This window comes from Bos javanicus, chromosome 16, assembly GCF_032452875.1.
Source record: "Bos javanicus breed banteng chromosome 16, ARS-OSU_banteng_1.0, whole genome shotgun sequence".
Taxonomy (NCBI): domain Eukaryota; kingdom Metazoa; phylum Chordata; class Mammalia; order Artiodactyla; family Bovidae; genus Bos; species Bos javanicus.
Window position 1 is genome coordinate 23911585 of NC_083883.1, and position 17553 is coordinate 23929137.

At 39.8% G+C, this 17553-nt stretch overlaps 1 long non-coding RNA gene across 1 annotated transcript; it reads left to right on the plus strand.

Annotated features, from left to right (window-relative positions):
• The first annotated feature begins 1914 nt into the window (after positions 1-1914).
• LOC133227410 (uncharacterized) lies at positions 1915-16042 on the plus strand. Its single transcript, XR_009729809.1, has 2 exons — positions 1915-2078; positions 15524-16042. It is a non-coding gene; the product is annotated as an uncharacterized LOC133227410 (long non-coding RNA).
• The last annotated feature ends 1511 nt before the right edge of the window (positions 16043-17553 follow it).

Here is a 17553-nt window from a genome sequence, read left to right on the forward strand (position 1 = left end):
AGCACCTGCAGGAAGCAGTCCTCACCATGCACTTGTAGATTTCAACAACACTTTGTGCTTTGCAGGCTTTTAATCAGAGCCACAGCATACTGCTGTTTATTAAATCTGACTGGAAATAAACTAGGTGCTTTTCTTAATCAAGCCCACACTGCAGCTTAAATCACTTTTAGGCCAAACTTCATTCTCCTGTGTGGGAGGCAATCTCATCAGAACAGTCTCTAGGAGAATTTTATCTTTGGGCAAGGACTTCAAAGCTTTCTCAAGCAGGCAGTGAATTAGGGACTCTGTCTGCCCTCCAAGAATATCCAGCAGGCTGAAAGAACCCTATGCCACCAACCGCTCTTGGTGACAAATTGGTGGTTTGCTCATAAACTTGATAATCCAACCGAACTGAGCTAGGGTTGGATTGGAGGCCCCTTTTGTGATCTATTCTGAGTCCTTTTACAATGAAAAATTGCACTCTTTTTTTTTTTTTTTTCTGCTTAATACTTTAAAAGGGCAAAGTATACTATTTTCTCCAAGAGGTCTCCATAAGCTATTTATGGAAGAGACAACTTTGTTTTCCAGTATGCATTCTCCAGGAAGAAACCAAATTTTTAGTTTGAAAATGAAATTTACCCTTACTTCTCCTGTGTCTCATTCACAGCCAAGGGCAGTTCTGCAAATCTGGATTGGACATCTCAGAAGGTGATAGGCCTGTACACAATCAACTTTAGTTCAATAGCTTGAATCCATCTTTATAGTTTATCCTTCAAAAATATCTCCACTATCTCTTTCTATTTTCCTTTATCTTTCTCATCCCTTTCCCTTCTTCTTTCCACACCAATCATATGTCTCTAGATTTGAGAGAGCCTAAAAGGCCCACCTCGCCCAGCCTTCCACATATCTCATGCCCAGAATCACCACCATTAGTTAACGATCACACTTGTATCTATCGCTCCTTCATTTATGTTAAAACTGCTTTCAGAGCAAGGTCCCCCAGGTGAGCAATGGGACAAGATGGAGACCTATAAAGGGGACAGTTGTGGGGGAAGGGAGGACAGATAGAATACTGTCACAGGCTGGACTCCCTGGGAATCAGATTCTGACTCAGAGATTTGCGTGCAGCAGGCTAACGGGTCAGAATGCTCAGAATGAACTCCTGTCGGACAGAGAAGGAAGCAGACTGGGCAGAGGGAGAAGGCGAGCTGTGATACAGTTACAACAAAGGCCTCAGTCAATCTATAGAGAGCTCTGGAGCTGGAAGCGCCATAAAAAGACATTCCAAATTGGGTAAGAGTTATGTCTTTTTACTCTACATTGTATCAGACCAATCACTGGATCCAGGCTGACTCCAGGAACGGAGTATAATATTGATGGTGGAAGCTCTCTTCAGCAGAGGACAGTCACCAGCAGGGAACTCATCCACCAACACCCTTGACAGCTGGAGGAATGAGTACATAAGTCTTGAGTGAGGAGGTCTGGGCAACATACCAGGCATCTACTATCTACTATCCTAGAAATGGCCTGATTTTGCCTTGATCACCAAGCTCTAAGGAGATCAGACTCATTGTTACTGTGGGGAATAGTGAGGACCAGTCGGGAAACAGATGACACACTCGAGATGGGGCAGTGTAAAGAAGGCTGAATCACTGGCCTGGCCCAAAAGTTTGGTCAGGTTTTCTGTAACATCTTATGGAAAAACCCAAACAAACTTTTTGGCCAACCCAATACAATGGGTGCTATTTGCAAAGACATAGGTGAGGTACAGGGAAGAACAAGGTTGCCATGTAACCCTCACTATTCCTAGGCTAGAGGAAAGAAAGGAAGAAGAGGATACTGGAACCTGGAGAGAAAATACCATGCAAAGAAAACCATGTAAAAAGGAGCAGAGACTTTCACTGAGGTCACAGTCAGTCAGTTCCAAGTTCTCACAAAGAGGAATCCAGAGGAGTGAATACACCAAACTCATTCTCTGATCATGGCTCCTACGGACCCAACCCAATCAAGCAAGGGAGCCTATTGCTGTAGTCCACTTAGGTCAGCCTCCTGGGACAGAGAAGAGGAAAGAAGAGGAGTGGATGGACATAAAGCCACAGGTAGAAACCATCTGACACAGCTTTAAAAGGAACTTTATTGCACAAAACATTCCGCTTTCACGCTAGCTCCAATTTTTAGCAACAACGCAGTGAAAGTCTGCGTTCACAGCTGAGCCCACATCTTAGAGAACAAGTAACCACAGTAGCTGTGGGAAGTCAATGTATGTTCATAGATCAGGGAGGTCTCTTTTTTAAAAAAATGTTAAGGCTTTGGAATATACTGATAATGAAAGTCAATGATCAGGGAGCAGGGGGATAAGAAAGAGAAAAAAAGAATAGCAATAATGAGACGCTTACACCCTGGGAATATACCAGTCATCTAAGAGCCTGCAAAGAAAAACTTTGAACTCTACAGGCACTGAGTTAAAATCAATACAACAGTGATAGCTTTAAAGTTCCACAGGTGATCCTGATGCATAATTTTAAATAAACTGTAACAAGTTACAAGGCTATAATGTATAGCATAGAGAATATAGTCAATATTTTATAATAATTTTATATTGAGTATAATCTGTAAAAATACTGAATAACCATGTTGTATACCTGAAATGATTATAGTAATAATATTGTAAATCAACTATACTTAAACTTTAAAAAATCATTGTCATAGTCTCTGCAGGAATAGGCTCAGAGTAGAAGTACTGAGTGACTTCACCTTCACTTTTCACTTTCATGCATTGGAGAAGGAAATGGCAACCCACTCCAGTGTTCTTGCCTGGAGAATCCCAGGGACCGGGGAGCCTGGTAGGCTGCCCTCTATGGGGTTGCACAGAGTCGGACATGACTGAAGTGACTGAGCAGAGCAGAAGTACTTGGGATTCCTACAAAACATAGGAAAAAGAGAAAAAAATTCCCGAGTCAAAGAAGAACATTTTGTCATTGCCCCTTAGCTTTTGGTAAAAGACTGGTATAAAGATTATGGTATAAAGACTATGAAGGCATAAAGTAGTTGGAGAACATTTTCTAAAAGCTAATGCCAAACAGCTTGAGCACAAAAACAAACCACTTGCTCTTTCTCATTTGATTAATGTTCATTATTCTTATGAGGCTATTTACAGATACATGCTTTTTGCAAACATGAGCCAAAGCATATAGAGGAGTGAAAATTACTGAGAGTTTTCTAAAAATGCAACCCTATTGTGTGGTAAGCTTAACTAAGCCCCAAATATGTCAAAACTGAGGGGAAATTTGTCATTACAAAAATTAGTGACATATAAATACCATTGGCAGGATTGTGAGTTGGTACAGCTCCTATGGAGAACAGTATGGAGGTTCCTTAAAAAACTAATAACATACACACTACTATATATAAAATAGATAACTAAAAAGGACCTACTCTGGGGCTTCCCTGGTGGTTTACTGGTAAAGAATCCACCTGCTAATGCAGGAGACCTGGGTTCAATCCCTGGGTTGGGAAAATCCCCTCAAGGAGGGCATGGCAACCCACTCCAGTATTCTTGCCTGGAGAATCCCATGGACAGAGGAGTCTGGCAGGCTACAGTCCATGGGGTCACAAAAGAGTCAGGCACGACTTAGTGACTAAAAACTAACAACAATAAAGACCTACTCTATAGCACAGGAAACTCTTCTCAATCCTCTGTAATGACTTATATAGGAAAATAATCTAAAGAAGAGTGGATGGGATGTAAGAATAACTGATTCACTTTGCTCTACAGCAGAAATTAACACAACGTTTTAAATCAACTATACTCCAATAAAAAATTTTTAAAAACTAAAAATAGAGCTCCCGTGTGATTCTGCAATCTCACTGCTGGACATACGGCTGGAGAAAACCATAATTCAAAAAGATATACTCACCCCAATGTTCGTAGCAGCACTAATTTACTATAGCCAAGAATGGAAGTAACCTAAGTATCCATCAACAGAGGAATGGACAAAGATGTGGTATACGAAATATACAAAATTTACTATAGCTAATTTACTATAGCCAAGAATGGAAGTAACCTAAGTGTCCATCAACAGAGGAATGGACAAAGATATGGTATACGTATACAAAGAAATATCACTCAACCTTAAAAAAATAATGAAAAGTACCATTTGCTACAACATGGATGGACCCAGAGATTATCATACTGAGTGGAGTAAGTTAGACAAAGACAAATATCATATGATATTGCTTCTATGTGAAATCTAAAAAAAATAATACAAATGAACTTATTTATAAAACAGAAATAGACTTACAGACATTGAAAACAAACTTATAGTTACCAAAGGAGAAAGGGGGAGGGATAAATTAAGAGTTTCAGATTAAAATATACACACTACTATATATAAAATAGATGACCTGCAAGGACCTACTTGCTGTATAGCACAGGGAACTATACTCAATATCTTGTAATAACCTACTATAGAAAAGAATGTTTTTAAAAATATTTTAAAAGATTATATATATAGATTACTGAACCATTTGGCTGTATACCTGAAACTATCGATGTTGTAAATCAACTATATTTCAATAAAAATTCAAAAAATAAAATTTTTAAAAATTGGTGACAGAGTCATGGAAAAGAAGTTAGAAAAATGGCAACCTCAAATCATCTCCCAATCTCTCCATTCCCAACTACACTATATATGTATATCTATATCTTTAGACAAAGGCCATGGGATCCATGATCACCTAGGTACAGGTGAAACCTTGAGCTCTGCATAAAATTAAACAGAGAGAACTGAGACCAGCATTTCTCTCTGAGAGTTGGCATTAAAAAAAGCTAGGAGGGGAGGTGGGAAGGGGATTCAGGATGGGGAACATGTGTACACCCGTGGCGGATTCATGTTGATGTACGACAAAATCAATACAATATTGTAAAGTAATTAGCCTCCAATTAAAGTAAATAAATTTAAAAAATTAAAAATTTAAAAAAAAAAAAAGCTACAAGGGACTTAAGGGGATGGACTGAGTATTTCTTTTCCCCAAAGTCGGAAAAATGCAAGGAGATTGGGGAGAAATGATGCTTCAATAGCTTCCTTGCTACTGGCAGAACTGCAGCCATTGTGACAGACTTTATTTTCTTGGGCTCCAAAATCACTGTGGACAGTGACTGCAACCATGAAATTAAAGGACACTTGCTCCTTGGAAGAAAAGCTATGACACACCTAGACAGCAATTAAAAAGCAGAGACATTACTTTACCCACAAAGGTCTATATAGTCAAAGCTATGGTTTTTCCAGTAGTCACGTACAGATGTGAGAGTTGGACTATAAAGAAGGCTGAGCACTGAAGAATTGATGTTTTTGAACTTTGGTGCTGGAGAAGACTCTTGAGAGCCACTTGGACAGTAAGGAGATCAAACCAGTCAGTCCTAAAGGAAATCAACCCTGAATATTCATTGGAAGGACTGATGCTGAAGCTCCAATAGTTTAGCTACCTGATGCGAAGAGCCAACTCACTGGAAAAGACCCTGATGCTGGGAAAGATTGAGGGCAGGAGGAGAAGTGGGCAACAGAGGATGAGGTGGTTGGACAGCATCATTGACTCAATGGACATGAGTTTGAGCGAACTCCAGGAGATAATAAAGGACAGGGAAGTCTGGTGTGCTGTAGTCCATACGACAGTGAAGAGTCAGACACAACTGAGCAACTGAACAACAAAAATACCTAAAACCAGACCTGAGCCTCCGTGACCTTGCAGAGTAGAATATCATCTAAGGGTGTTCAGCATCCAGAAGTGAGACAATATATGAGAACAAAGCAGATATATGTATCTACAATCAGCAGAAAATGATTAAATTCTCCCATTTAAAAAAGACAGACAGATTAACCTAAACAACAATAAAGCTATATTCCATTTACAAGAAATGCACTTTTAAAAAGAAGATAATGAATGGTTGACAATAAAGCAAAGCACAAGAAAATGCCAATCAAATGTCAAGGATATGATGAAACCAAATGTGGGACATTATATGAATAAAAGGTACAACTTATAAAGAAGATAAACTAGTGATAAACTTAAATGCATCATATAACATAGCAGTTAAATATAGAAAACACATAAAGCTTGAAATACAAAAAAAATTGACTAAAATACAATTATAGAAAGAGATTTTAATAAAAATTGAACCTATCCACTAATGAAGGTATAAATAACTTAAGCAAATTAAGTAATACTTGGTTTAGGTACAGTAGAATCTTAAATCCCTTGAATAAAGATCATATATTCATTCCATGTATTTGTGGGACATTTGCAAAAGAAAATTATGTATTTGACCAGAAAAGAAAAGTGTAAAAAATTGAATATAATAGAAATTTTACAGACCACATTTTCTGATAATAATACAATAAAATTACAAATAATAAAAAGTTAATGCCAAGGACTTATCCAGTTGTCCAGCGGTTGAGACTCTGAGCTTCCACTGCAGGAGGCATGTGTTCAGTCCCTGGGGAACTAAGACCGTAAATGCTGCGCAGCATGGCAAAAAAAATTAATTAATTAATTATATAGAAGTGTATTTACAAATACCTAGATAATAATTTGTTCAAAGGGGAAATCTAATTCACAAACTATCTGAAGAGTAATGAAAAGGAGTACTGCTGCTGCTGCTTGGATTTTCCAGGCAAGAGTACTGGAGTGGGGTGCCATTGCCTTCTCGAAAAGGAGTACCATTCATATTAAATCCTATGATAATTGTTGTTATTGTTCAGTCGCTCAGTCATGTCCAACTCTTTATGAACCCACGGACTGCAACACACCAGGCCTCCCTGTCCTTCACCATCTCCCAGAGCTTCCTCAAACTCATGTCCCTTGAGTTGGTAATGCCATCCAACCATCTCATCCTCTGTCATCCACTTCTCCTGCCTTCAATCTTTCCTAGCATCAGAGTCTTCTCTAGTGAGTCAGCTCTTAACAAAAGCTTGCTGCTACTGCTGCTAAGTCACTTCAGTCGTGTCCAACTCTGTGCGACCCCAGAGACAGCAGCCCACCAGGCTCCGCCACCCCTGGGATTCTCCAGGCAAGAACACTGGAGTGGGTTGCCATTTCCTTCTCCAGTGCATGAAAGTGAAAAGTGAAAGTGAAGTCGCTCAGTCATGCCCGACTCTTAGCGACCCCATGGACTGCAGTCTACCAGCCTCCTCCGTCCATGGGATTTTCCAGGCAAGAGTACTGGAGTGGGTTGCCATTGCCTTCTCCAAACAAAAGCTTAATCATAGCTTTAAATGCCTTCAAAATTTAAAAACAGATTTAAAACAGAAGAACTAAGTTCACAGTTCACATATTACCAAATTAAAAATAGACCATTAAAATCAATTAAAAACATATAGGAAGAGTGAGTTAATAAATCTAAAATATGTTACTAGTGAATGAGGAAATAAAATTGATAGACATGATATATAACAGTTTATTTTTGGAAAACAAGATAAAATAAGGAATACCATTGTATAGTTGATTATAGCATTAGTAGACAAGATTAGGATTGAGAAAAGGGATAAAAATAAGAATATATTGTATAGCACAGGTAACACAGCCAATATTTTATAGTAACTTTAAATGGAGTACAGTGTATAAAAATATTGGATCATTAGGTTGTACACCTGAAACTAATGAAATACTGTAAATCAACTATACTTCATTTAAAAAAAAAAAAGAGAGAGAGAAAAAGGATTAAAAATTACAAATTCAGGAGAGATCAAAAGAATTATAAGACAACATTTCATACAAAATTGTGCCAACAAATGTTCAAATCCTTAAGACAGAAATGATTTGCTTGTAATATAAAAATATTTTTTTTAAGTGAGGAAAACTTGAATAGAATAATAGCCTAGAATGAATGGTAAAGGTAATTTAAATCTACTATGGACAAGGGCACAGGATGGATCGGTCAACAGCTAAGCTTTATCTGATCTTTACAGAACAGGTAACTTTGATGCTATTTATACTGCTCTAGCCATAGAAATTATGCTTCCCAATTCACTTTATGAAATCAGGATATCTCTAAGATCGGAACATATCAAGTGTATAAAAATAATCTCACTTCTAAATATAAAAGCAAAATATCTGAATAAAATAGAAATACAGCAATCTTCAAATGAATAATATACTATGACTAAGGAAGGTTTATCCCAGAAATGTAAGAGTGATTCAATACTGGCAATACCTATAAACCCTCCATAAATCCCTTGTCATAGTTCCCACTCTCTGACCACCACCTCTGATCTTTCTAGCTCATTCTCTTTGGTACTCATGTCCTACCATTATGCCCCAGAACAGGATCACTAATCCATTGGTCATACAATTTTTTCATTGGCCTTCACCCCTCTCCCAGCTTTACTCCAAGATCAATCATTTTAATCATGTCCTTGCACACACCTTCAACAATCTTGCCTTCTCTGATTTTGCAAATACTTTCTTAGAATACAACCCTGACTAAATCCAACACTCCAACTCTTATGCTCTTACCCGTATCCAGTATCTGAGCATGACTAATGAAAAACACTCTGCAAACTAGCTACTCTGACTTGGTCACTAGCTCGTTTGTCACTGTAATTCAAGCAGCCCCTCAGTGCTGCTTGGTAATCATACTAGATTTCCCGGGTGCTCTCACTTCCTCATATTTCCCCTTCTCTCTCCTTTAGCCTCTAATACTTCCTCACACAGCCTTATGCTCAGCTGACAATCTTATTTCCCACTTCAGTGAGAAAATTGAAAAATCAGAATATATTTCAACAGACTCACACTACCATCTCTACCAACACCTGCAGACATCTGGACCAACACACTCAGCTTTTCTGCCTTTTATTAATGATGTGCTCCATCTAAAGCAGCACATCTATTGTGCTTTCAATCCCTTATTTGTGCACTCGATACCCCAAAAAATGTGTGCACAGTCTCTAATTCTTCTTCTTCTATACTCAATGCTTCTCTTTCCAACATCTAGGAAAATGTCAAGCCTACTGAAAAATTACAGGAACAGTGGGATGAAATTCATACACTCTCCAGAGAAGAACAATTTCAAAAAACCATCAAATGTGTGGAGATAGGCACAAACTCATTAGCAAGGACAGGAAAGTAGCACTTGAGATTGATCAAGCTGAGAAAAACTAAAATAACAATAATACCTATTACTGGTAAAGCTGAGGAGAAAACAGGCAATGGTAGAAATGGGAAATCTTACAGCCTTAATCTATGTGGGGACAAACTGGATGCTGTAAAATATCTCTTTACTAAAACTGGTATATTAACATTTTGAAAAGGCTGCATCAAAGCAGTAGCCCTGAATGGAAGTTCGCACCTTCCAAGTAGGTTCCTTGACCCAGAAAAATACCTAAGATCCTGGGACAGGAAACAGAAAGAAGTGGAGATGGAGAAAGAAAGAGAAAGGCTGACTGGTCTGAAGCCCCATAGCCCTAACCCTAACCCTGAGATTCCTTGCCAGTCATATTGCCAGAGCACTAGAAATTTTCTAAAGGATTTGCTTAATTTCACCAGGAGTAATGAGTACTGACTTCCAACACAATTAAAATTCTTTCCCCCAGTATTGAAAATCCCCAGCACACAAGTAAGTTGTATTCCAGTTGTCTATAGCTTGGAATTCATTTGCCAAAAAAAAAAAAAAGTATGATAAATTTCCTAAAGCAGCTCACCAAACTTAAATCACTCAAACCAATGATAGAAGAGAAAATATAAAATCTTGTTGCTGAAGTACATTATTTCAACACATTTGGGGTTCCCCTTTGAACCTAAACTCCATTTCCAACAGTCAAGTGCATTGGTCACTGGGAAGATGGTTCCCTATGAGAAGAGAATACAAGGCAGCAAGAGACCAGTTTCTTGGTCATTTCCTATCACACTATATGCCCATATCCCTTTCACTGACTCTCCAGTTGGAGAATAATGATAACAACATCCACCACTTGACCCTGGTTAAGTTCAGTTCAAGATACTTTTCACATGCTTGATTTAATTTAATCCTTACACAATGTTGTGGTGTAGATATTATTATCTCCATCTTACTTATGTAAGGCAATAGGTTTACTTAAGTTGTCCTCTGCCGTGTAAATAGTTAGGTGACCGAGGGAAGCTTATCTGATGCTAAAGTCATGTTCTTAGCTACTGAAAGTGTTAATCACTTAGTCATGTCCAACTCTTTGTGACCCTATGGACTGTAGCCCACCAGGCTCCTCTGTCCATGGAATTCTCCTAGCAAGAATACTGGAGTGGGTAGCCATTCCCTTCTCCAGGGGATCTTTCCGACCCTGGAATCAAACCCAGATCTCCTACACTGCAGGAATATTCTTTACAATCTGAGTCACAAGGGAAGTCCTGTTATCTCCTAAATTCCATCAAATTCCTGGTCTCTACCCCTAGAATCCTGCCTGAGTCACCCAGTCCTGGTGCTGGGTTCCTAGACCATGTGCTTAAATCCAAATTTCACACATATATCCTGCACAGCCACCCACCCAGAAAAGAACATGTGAGCATTTGAATAACACAAATCTGCTTCTAAGAACATGACTTAGAATATATGGATCTGCCATTCAAATGTATGGAATCATTTTCAGATCCACTGGAACACTCCTGTCTAGTATTTGGTTATGTCTCTAGAGTCTTTAGAGAGAAGGATTTTATTCTAATTGCAGAAGAAATTTAATCAGAGTCTAACTGGCTATAGACACTCCACATTCGGGAACATTTTGACTCGTGAGTGTCCATGACCTTGTATGCTAGCCCCACCTGAATCCGGCACACAAGGTTCTTGTTTAATAGGTGACCTTCTCAACATAGCTGCAGACATTAGCTCTCCCTGCAAGGTCTCTGGGGAAGCATAAGAGACAGATTTGCTTTTCAGTTTTCCAAATCCTTTGTTTGGGGTTTCAGAAAATAACCCACAATCACAGCACTCCCTGTAGCTATCATCACTTTACTTTTTAGAAAGTTGAATCACTTTGGAGTTTTGTGCTATATTCATTTTGCTCTGATCTCATTTTTTCCCCTCTCTTCATGTTTTCCACTTAAGGGGCCACTTTCTCACATTTTGCCTAAGGTTCTTTTCCAGGAGAGGTGATAATAGCTAAGTTAAGTGATGAAAACTTCTGAGATATTTCCCATGCATCACTTGGGGCTGCCGCATTTCTTCTTCCTCTTAACACTAAAGACAAAGGGAATGGTGGGACAGGATAGCATTGAGATACTATAACAGGTAGACAGCTTTAACCAAGATGAGCTCATTTCCCATTTTGGAGGAGATGGAATTTTTAAGAACTGGTTTATCAGATGATATCATCATCCTGTAAAGGAAAAAGTCTATGAGACAAAGGACTCCAAGAGAGCAGGATACTCTTCAAACAAAGAGCCCCATAAACAGAAGCAGATCAGCCCATATGAAAAGGCAAAAGAAGCCAGAGATCAGGTTGGCCACACCTGAACTCTACAGGCTTCCAAAATGGGGAACAGAGCTATAGCATTGTTGATGAGAAAACCACATTCATTCATTTTTTTTTCTTAATTTTTTTAAATTTATTTTTCAGTTGAAGTATAATTGCCTTATAATGTGTTAGTTTCTGCAGAACAACAAGGTGAATCAGCTATACATGCATATATGTCCCCTCTTTCTTGGACCTCGTTCTATCCCCCCACATCCCACCCCTATAAGTCATCACAGAGCACTCAGCTGAGCTCCCTGTGCTATACAGTGGCTGTCCACTAGTCATCTGTTTTATATTCCAGTTCAGTTCAGTTCAGTTGCTCAGTCATGTCCAACTCTTTGTGACCCCATGGACCACAGCACACCAGGCCTCCCTGTCCATCACCAACTCCCAGAGTTTACTCAAACTCATGTCCATTGAGTCAGTGATGCCATCCAGCCATCTATCCTCCATAGTCCCCTTCAGTCTTTCCCAGCATCAGGGTCTTTTCAAATGAGTCAGCGCTTCACATCAGGTGGCCAAAGTATTGGAGTTTAAGCTTCAGCATCAGTCCTTCCAATGAACACTCAGGATTGATCTCCTTTAAGATGGACTGGTTGGATCTCCTTGCAGTCCAAAGGACTCTTAAGAGTCTTCTCCAACACCACAGTTCAAAAGCATCAATTCTTCTGTGCTCAGCTTTCTTTATAGTCCAATTCTCAGAACCATACAGGACTACTGTAAAAACCATAGCCTTAACTAGACGGGCCTTTGTTGACAAAGCAATGTCTCTGCTTTTTAACATGCTGTCTAGGTTGGTCATAGCTTTCCTTCCAAGGAGCAAGCGTCTACTTAGTAGTGTGTTTATGTCAATGCTTCTCTTTCAATTTATCCCACCCTCTTCTTCCTGTCCCCGCCCAGTGTCCACAAGCCCATTCTCTACATCAGCATCTCTATTTCTGCCCTGCAAATCATTCACTGTTTAATTCATGCTAGTTATTGAATATACTGTAACCTACCAGGCTCCTCCTCCCATGGGATTTTCCAGGCAAGAGTACTGGAGTGGGTTACCATTTCCTTCTCCATATTGAATATTTATTAAGTTCCTAATACATTATGCTAGGCCCTAGGATATAAAGGTAACTAAGCCTCAATTCTTGGTGGAAACAGTGTCAGACTTCATTTTGGGGGGCTCCAAAATCACTGCAGATGGTGATTGTAGCTGTAAAATTAAAAGATGCTTACTCCTTGGAAGGAAAGTTATGACCAACCTAGATAGCTTATTAAAAAGCAGAGACATTGCCAACAAAGGTCCGTCTAGTCAAGGCTATGGTTTTTCCAGTGGTCATGTAAGGATGTAAGAGTTGGACTGTGAAGAAAGCTGAGCACCAAAGAATTGATGCTTTTTTTTTATTTAATTTTTTTAAAATATAAATGTATTTATTTTAATTGGAGGTTAATTACTTTACAATATTGTATTGGTTTTGCCATACATCAACATGAATCCACCACAGGTGTACATGTGTTCCCCATCCTGAACCCCCTCCCACATCCCTCCCTATACCATCCCTCTGGGTCGTCTCAGTGCACCAGCCCCAAGCATCCAGTATCATGCATGGAACCTGGTCTGGCAACTTGTTTCATATATGATATTACACATGTTTCAATGCCATTCTCCCAAATCATCCCACCCTCTCCCTCTCCCTCTCCCCCAGAGTCCAAAATACTGTCTTATACATCAGTGTCTCTTTTGCTATCTCGTATACAGGGTTATTGTTACCATCTTTCTAAATTACATATATATGTGTTAGTATACTGTATTGGTGTTTCTTTCTGGTTTATTTCACTCTGTATAATAGGCTCCAGTTTCATCCACCTCATTAGAACTGATTCAAATGTATTCTTTTTAATGGCTGAGTAATACTCCATTGTGTATATGTACCACAGCTTTCTTATCCATTCATCTGCTGATGGGCATCTAGGTTGCTTCCATGTCCTGGCTATTATAAACAGTGCTGCGATGAACATTGGGGTACATGTGTCTCTTTCAATTCTGGTTTCCTCTGTGTGTATGCCCAGTAGTGGGATTGCTGGGTCATAAGGCAGTTCTATTTCCAGTTTTTTAAGGAATCTCCACACTGTTCTCCATAGTGGCTGTACTAGTTTGCATTCCCACCAACAGTGTAAAAGGGTTCCCTTTTCTCCACACCCTCTCCAGCATTTATTGCTTGTAGATTTTTGGATCGCAGCCATTCTGACTGGCGTGAAATGGTACCTCATTGTGGTTTTGATTTGCATTTCTCTGGTAATGAGTGATGTGGAGCATCTTTTCATGTGTTCGTTAGCCACCTGTATGTCTTCTTTGGAGAAATGTCTATTTAGTTCTTTGGCCCATTTTTTGATTGGGTTGTTTATTTTTCTGGAATTGAGCTGTAGGAGTTGCTCGTATATTTTTGAGATTAGTTGTTTGTCAGTTGCTTCATTTGCTATTATTTTCTCCCGATGCTTTTGAACTGTGGCATTGAAGAAGACTCTTGAGAGTCCCTTGGACTGCAAGGAGATCCAACCAGTCCATCCTAAAGGAGATCAGTCCTGGATGTTCATTGGAAGGACTGATGCTGAAGCTGAAACTCCAATACTTTGGCCACCTCATGTGAAGAACTGACTCATTGGAAAATACCCTAATGCTGGGAGGGATTGGGGGCAGGAGGAGAAGGGGATGACAAAGAATGAGATGGCTGGATGGCATCACCGACTTGATGGACATGAGTTTGGGTAAACTCCGGGAGTTGGTGATAGACAGGGAGGCCTGGCGTGCTGCAATTCATGGGGTTGCAAAGTGTCAGACATGACTGAGCGACTGAACTGAACTGAAGCCTCAATTCTTAACCAACAAAGACTCCTCACTCAAGCACAATGGCTTGTATCAATAACATTTTTCATCATAGGGCTTCTATTTTAACATCAAAAACTTTGGTGAGCGCAATTATAGGAAACCCACTCTTAAAGTTCATTGGCTAGAAAAATATCTATGCGTATCGACTTACAGATTCCTTACAGTAAGTCTGGGCAGTTCCCAGGTGCAGAGAAGCACTGCACTAGTGAGATGAACAATGGACACAGCTTGGTGAAAGGTGAAGCTTGCTCAGCTCTGCATGAGACAGGACTCAACTTTGAAAGCTACTGACATCCAGGCCCACTGCCCTCACACAAACAGCCCCGAATCCATAACCTGATGCCCCAGATTCCATATTAGGAAAAAGATTTCTTTAGCTATATAACATTACAAAGCACTGTCAGCAGCAGCATCTCATGTGCCTGTGAAATAAGGATGATTAACAGGGACTATGAATCAGACAGGCTTCCCAGGTGGTGCTAGTGGTAAAGAACCTGCCTGGCAACGCAGGAGACATAAGAGAGTCAGGCTTGATCCCTGGGTCAGGAAGATCCCCGGAGGAGGGCATGGCAACGCACTCCAGTATTCTTGCCTGGGGAATCCCATGGACAGTGGAACCTGGTGGGTTACAGTCTATAGTGTTGCAAAGAGTCGGACATGACTGAAGCGACTTAGCACACAGGAAACAGACAGGCAATGGCCGCACAAGGTCATGGAGCTAGAATGCCAGAGGCATGATGCCTCCGTTGAGAATGCTTTACCAAGCTCCTTTCAGATCTCACAAAAATGCCACAAGATATGCATTACATTAGACCCATTTTACTGAATAAGAGATTGAATCTGAAAAAAAGCATGTTAGACATAGGAAGCAAATTTATGGTTACCAAAGGGGAAAGAGAGTGGAGGAAGTATAAATTAAGGGTTTGGAATTAGCAGATATAAGCTAATATATATTATATATATACATATGTATATCTATATATATATATATACACACACACATATATAAAATAAACAGTAAGTTTCTAGTATATACCATGGGGAAATTTATTCAGTAGTATCCTGTAATAAACCATAATGGACAAGAATATGAAAAATATTTATATATAAAACTGAATCAATTTGCTGTACATTAGAAACTAATACAATATTGTAAATCAAATGCACCTCAATTTAAAAAAAAAAAAACCAGATTAAAGGCAGAATCAGGATTTGAACTCAGGACGCTCTCACATCACAGCTGTCAACTACAAATTGGCACTTACCAAGGGCATTGCCAAAAAGTGACCAACAAAGGCATTTGCCGTCTGCCTCTACAGAGACTGAACCCCATGCTGCTAAAGCTGCTGACCTTCAACAACCCTGAGGGAATTCAAAGTGGAGTGAGGCTCTCTGTGCTCCAGGGAATCTGATGGGACAGGTCTTTAGATGGATGTTTTTAGGAACAGATTTTATGATCTCAAGCCTTGCATCTCCTCAAATCTAGAGAAGGACTAAATCCCTTCATGGTGACATCAGATCCTCATGACTAACCAAAAACCTTTTGTAAAATGAGTGCTTCATGGTACTAAACTCCCCCTTCACCAAAACCTTATATATTGACTTTCCCCCACTACGTCTTTGGAGCAGCCTCTCAGAGCTATCTGAGATGCTGCCTCCCAGGCTGCAGTCCTCATTTTGCCCCAAATAAAACTTAATTCATGACTCTCAAGTTGTACCTCTTTTTTAGTCGACACAATTCAAGCATTTTCCGCTGTTTTGTACCATCTCCCGAGCTACTGAACCGGCATGTGGTGGGGAATAAATGACATAATGACTATGAAAGACTTTAATAAATTATTTACTACCACACGAATGTAAGAGCCTGGCAGGCTGCAGTAGATGGGGTCACAAAGAGTCGGACATGACTCAGTGACTAACGCTTTCACTTCACTTTTTTGTTATTATTATTCAGCTAAGATATTAGACACAGAGGCTAGAGATTAAATAACTTGCCCAAGCTTACATTACAAAGAAATGAGAGATTCATATTCCAAGTTCAGTGTCCGTTCCACTTGCTGTGACTCAGTTAATTTATTGCTGCCTCAGCTTCCTTAGGAGCCATGATATCTAACCGGTAATTGTGAGGATGAAATGAGACCACATGTGCACCGTTTGTTGCTCACGTGTTCAGGCGCTCAGTCATGTCTGACTCTTTGCAACTCCATGGAGTGTAGACCGCCAGACTCCCATCCATGGAATTTTCTAGGCAAGAATACTGGAGTGGGTTGCCGTTTCCCACTCCAGGGGATCTTTCTGACCCAGGGGTTGAACCTGCAACTCTTGCATCTCCTGCATTGGCAGATTCTTTATCACTAGTACCACCCAGAAAGCCAGTGCACTGTTTGGAACCCAGTACAATTGCTTCCCTCTTGTCTGCCCAGTGTTCTGATCACAGGGCTGTGCCTTGCCTCCCACATTTCAAATGACTTGCCACATTATTACAACCACAAAAATAAAGCAGCATGTTGAAAGGTCATCTCCATAATCAATGGCTACTTGTGGAAACACTGACTTCAGAACAATCTGTAAAAAACATCTCTCTTGTGCAAGCCCCTTGGAGGTAATACTGTGGTGATCTTAGCAGATTTGAGGAGAAATGGTGTTTCTTTCATGTCATCATCCTTTCAACAAATGTCCCAACCACTCCTTTCACAAGGAAGAACTTAATGACCTAATGCACCGGAACTTTAGTGCTAATTACACCATCTTCATAATCAATTCATGCTGTCAAGATGCTTCCAGGAATTGTACCATTCAGTAATTGAGGTTTGAAAAGCAAATAAAAAGACCAAGTTCTCAAGGGGAGGAATTTCCCATGGGAGCACAGAATTCAGCGGATGTTTAGCTTAGAGGCAGATTTATCAGGGTACTTCCAACTCTGCATCTGATAAGAAGTTATCTGGAGAATGGAAACCTTCTCTTTCTCCCCCTGGGCTCAAAGAACCGAAACCTCACCACTCCCAGACACCACAGAATTAGCATCAGCCTCTGCTACTTACAAGAAGGTCACCCAGATAAGCTTGTGCATGGTTTACAAATATATTTGAAAAATGAAATACCATCAGCAACTGTAGTTCTACCATCTCTCTTTTTTTTTTTTTCTTTCAGGCAATTTCTTCACAGCCATCTATCTTTCTATGACATGCTTATTTGGATTATAGAGTGATTACTGAGATAATG